The following is a 4,341-nucleotide window of genomic DNA, read 5'->3' on the forward strand; positions in this document are numbered from 1 at the left end:
TCAGAGAGGTGACCAAGATCACAGAGCCAAAGGTCAGAGCCAGAATTGAACCCAGGTCTGTGTGACTTCAAACTCCATACCTTTAACCACTAAGGGGTCGTGCTTTCTCTCCCAAAGGAATGAATGAATCATTCAGGAGATATTTATGACGCCCCCGCAGGGGCTGGGCACAGTGCCAGGTGTGGGCGATCTCCCATCTTCCGGGAACAGGGGACAGGTCCCTCCCTGCCCGCGCAGTCTGGCAGTGAGGCACGGCTTGCATTGGGAGGGGCTGGGTGCGGGGGAAGTGCCACATGTTGTGGGCACAGTAACCAGGGGAGCAGGCTGGGTGGACACCTGGGGAGACCTCTCCAATGGTCTGGGGTGGGGTGAGGATCCCAGATGGGGAGCAAGTGTGCAAGGGTGGCAGTGCTTCCTGGCTCATCCACACTCTGGGCCTTTAGAGCTGAGGGCAGCCTGTGGGCACTGACCTCTCAGTGGAGGCTGGGTCTGTGCTGGCCTGATGCAGTGGTCTAGAAGACAGGGCGCTGGGGAGCCCTAGAAAGAGAGCTGCATCTGGCTAACACGGTGAAACCCCGTCTCTACTAAAAATACAAAAAAATTAGCCAGGCATGGTGGCGGGCACCTGTAGTCCCAGCTACTCGGGAGGCTGAGGCAGGAGAATGGCGCGAACCCGAGAGGCAGAGCTTGCAGTAAGCCAAGATCGCGCCATTGCACTCCAGCATGGGCGACAGAGCCAGACTCCATCTCAAAAAAAAAAAAAAGAAAAAAGAAAAGAAAAAAAGAAAGAGAGCTGCATCCTACCCTCACCCACAGGGGGCGCTTTTGTCTTCATTTCATTTCCTGGACCTGGAACAGAACAAATAGAAAGGGCATTTTATGGGGCGGGAGGGCCTGGGTAATGGGCCCTGAGCTTTCACTGCCATTTCCCATTTAACTCAACCTTCACAGCCAGCTGCAGCTTCGGTACGACTGAGTCCATTTGAGTCCATTTTCTTCGCGGGACACCCAGGCCTGGGGAATGAATGGCCGAGTTCCTGGTTTGGAAGGGAGTTGGGAGTCAGACACATCATCAGGGCATAAAAGGGGCCAGACTCTAATAGGGGATTCTACCCAAGAAACAAAAGACAAAGTTGAGGCCAGCACAGTGGCTCAAGCCTGTAATCCCAGCACTTTGGGAGGCTGAGGTAGGCGGGTCACTTGAGGCCAGGAGTTCGAGACCAGCCTGGCCAACATGGTGAAACCCTGTCTCCACTAAAAATACCTGTAGTCCCAGCTACTCTGGAGGCTGAGGGAAGATAATTGCTTGAACCTGGGAGGCGGAGGCTGCGGTGAGCCGAGATTGGCCTGGGCAACAGAGCGAGACTCCATCTCAAAAAACAAAAAAGCAAAGATGAGGCTGGTCCAGTTGTGGTGTCACCCTGGGGAGCTGATGCAGGGGCAGGAGTGAGCTTGAAATGAGATCTTGTCAATTTCATGTTGAACAACCTTCAGTGATCAGAAAAGTGTACACGGGAACACCAAAAGACAAGGCTAGAATGTTCATAGTAGCCCCAAACAGGAGACCACAAATGCCCCTTATGAATCGAATGCATAGATGCATTGTGGTATAGCGACACAATGGAAGACTGTGCCATTAAGAAGAGAAGCAAAACTACAACCACTGATGAAAGGTGAATGAATCCACCAAGTGCAGTGGCTCACGCCTGTAATTCTAGTACTTTGGGAGGCCAAGGTGGGTGTACTGCCTGAGCTCAGTTCAAGACCAGCCTGGGCAACGTGGTGAAATGTTGTCTCTACTGAAAAATACAAAAGTAGCTGGGCGTGGTGGTGGGTGCCTGTAATCCCAGCTACTCAGGAGGCTGAGGCAGGAGAATCGCTTGAAACCAGGAGGTGGAGATTGCAGTGAGCCGAGATCACGCCACTGCACTCCAGCCTGGGCAACAGAGACTCCGTCTAAAAAAAAAAAGGTGGGTGAATCTCACAAATGTACTGCTGAGCTAAAGAAGCTGGACACAGAGAACACAGCTGATGGTTCCATTTATAAGAGGTTCAAAGACAAGGAAAACTACTCCGTGCATGGGACTCTGCTCCCCATGGGGGTGGTGACTAGAGGGGCCTACGGGAGGATGCTGGGGTGCTGGTCACACTCTGGTTTTGATCTCAGTGCCCATCTCCTGGGTGTGTTCACTTTGTGAAAATTCATGGCATTGTACACTTATGATTTGTACACCTTTGTGCATGTGTGATTTGCTTCAGTACAATTTACAAAAGCAAAAACATCTCATGTGGCTGCATACTGCTCTGGAAATGGAAGCCAAACTCCTTTCTGGGGCCTACAGGCCCTGCTGGCCTCTCTGAACTTTCATGCCACCATCCCTGTCACCTGCTGAGCTCCTGCCTCCTGGGCCTTCTGGCCTTCCCGATGCCTGCCAAGCCATTTTCCGCCTCAGGGACTCTCCCTTGCTGGTCCCTCTGCTTGGAGTGTTTTCCCTGCTCTCACCAATGGCTTCCTCCAACTTCTGCACATCACACCCTACAGAGGTCACCTCCTCTGAGCAAAGCCCCTACTCATTCTTCCTTGGCCTTTGGGACACTTGGGACCGGTTCCTGAAGAGCAGGGCACCTCAGGGGAGGCCCCACCCTGAGGTCTGGCCCAAAGGATGCTCCATCTGAGCACCATAGAGATGCTGTGCGTGGAGTCAGTGACACTTACAGGTGAAGAGACTAGAAAGAAAAGGCTCCCAAGGCCACACAGCTGGGCCCTAAGACCAGCGCTGCAGCCAGCGGCTCTCTACTTTTTTTTTTTTGAGACAGGGTCTCACTCTGTCACCCAGGCTGGAGTGCAGTGGCACAAAGATGGCTTACTGCAGCCTTGACCACCCAGACTCAGGTGATCCTCCCACCTCAGCCTTCTGAGTAGCTGGGATTACCGGCTCGCACCACCACGCATGGCTAATTTTTTGTATTTTTGTAGAGATGGGGTTTCGACACATTGCCCAGGTTGGTCATGAACTCCTGGGCTCAAGTGATCCCCCCTCCTCGGCCTCCCAGAGTGTTGGTGATACAGTTTGGCTGTGTCCCCACCCAAATCTCATCTTGGATTGTAGTTCCCATAATTCCCACGTGTTGTAGGAGGGACCCAGTGGGAAATAATTAAATCGTGGGGGCCGGTTTCCCCCATACTGTTCTCGTGGTAGTAAATCTCATGAGATCTGATGGGTTTTGTGATTTTTTGAGATGGAGTTTCGCTCTTGTTACCCAGGCTGGAGAGCAAAGGCACGATCTTGGCTCACTGCAACCTCCACCTCCCGGGTTCAAGCGATTCTCCTGCCTGAACCTCCTGAGTAGCTGAGATTACAGGCATGTGCCACCATGCCCAGCTAATTTTGTATTTTTAGTAGAGACGGGGTTTCTCCATGTTGATCAGGCTGGTCTTGAGCTTCCTGAGGTGATCCGCCCACCTCAGCCTCCCAAAGTCCTGGGATTACAGGCATGAGTCACTGTGCCCGGCGATCTGATGGTTTTATAAGGGGAAACCCCTTTCCCTTGGCTCTCATTTTCTCTCGTCTGCCACCATGTAAGACGTGATTTTTGCCTTCTGCCATGATCGTGAGGCCTCCCCAGCCACATGGAACTGTGAGTCCTTTAAACCTCTCTTTCTTTATAAATTGCCCAGTCTTGGGTACGTGTTTATGAGCAGCATGAAAATGGATGAATACAGTTAGAACTGAAGGCGTTGAGCCACTGCACTCGGCCTCAGTTCTTCACTTTCCAGGCCCTGGCTCAGCTCATGAGGCACCAGCCACGTGTCTGCCCTGTGCATCCCACAGGCCCAACTCTTTCATTTCTTTTTTCTTTTTCTTTTTTTTTTTTCTTTTTTTTTTTTGAGACGGAGTCTCGCTCTGTCACCCAGGCTGGAGTGCAGTGGCCGGATCTCAGCTCACTGCAAGCTCCGTCTCCTGGGTTTACGCCATTCTCCTGCCTCAGCCTCCGGAGTAGCTGGGACTACAGGCGCCCGCCACCTCGCCCGGCTAGTTTTTTGTATTTTTTAGTAGAGACGGGGTTTCATCGTGTTAGCCAGGATGGTCTTGATCTCCTGACCTCATGATCCACCCGCCTCGGCCTCCCAAAGTGCTGGGATTACAGGCTTGAGCCACTGCGCCCGGCCTTTCTTTTTCTTTTTTAAGAGACAGAATCTTGCTTTGTCACCCAGGCTGAAATGTGGTGGCAAGACCATGGCTCATTGCAGACTTGAATTACAGGGCTCAAGCCATTCTTCCACCTCAGCCTCCTAAATAGCTGGGACTACAGGCACATGTCACCATGCCCAGCTATTTT

The sequence above is a fragment of the Theropithecus gelada genome, chromosome 14 (genome assembly GCF_003255815.1).
Source record: "Theropithecus gelada isolate Dixy chromosome 14, Tgel_1.0, whole genome shotgun sequence".
In the NCBI taxonomy this organism is placed as follows: Eukaryota; Metazoa; Chordata; class Mammalia; order Primates; family Cercopithecidae; genus Theropithecus; species Theropithecus gelada.